Below are 387 nucleotides of genomic sequence, written 5' to 3' on the forward strand. Positions count from 1 at the left end.
TTTTTTCCCTATTTTTTGGCCGGAATTTCCTCCAGCGCCGGGAAAATCTCCAGATTTTTTTCCCATTTTTTTTCCCAAGGTTTTTCCCAGCACGGATTGCAAAGAAAACTCCTCAAATTTCAATTTCCTCCTCCGGTGGCCAAAAAAAAAAAAAAAAAAACCCCAAAAAAAAAACCCCGTCGGGATTTCCTTGGAATTCCGCTCCCAAAAAGCGGCCGAGAATCCCCGGAATATCCGGGAATTCCACACCAAGGGGATCCCAAAGGAATTTTGGGCTCCGTCCTCACTGGCAGAGATGGAATTTGCACCTTCCCAACCCCAAATCCACGGCGGAATTCCAGGGATTTGTGGGATTTGGAGGCAAATCCAACTCGGGAGCCGAGGCAG

Source organism: Corvus brachyrhynchos, unplaced genomic scaffold (genome assembly GCF_000691975.1).
Source record: "Corvus brachyrhynchos isolate BGI_N302 unplaced genomic scaffold, ASM69197v1 scaffold515, whole genome shotgun sequence".
In the NCBI taxonomy this organism is placed as follows: domain Eukaryota; kingdom Metazoa; phylum Chordata; class Aves; order Passeriformes; family Corvidae; genus Corvus; species Corvus brachyrhynchos.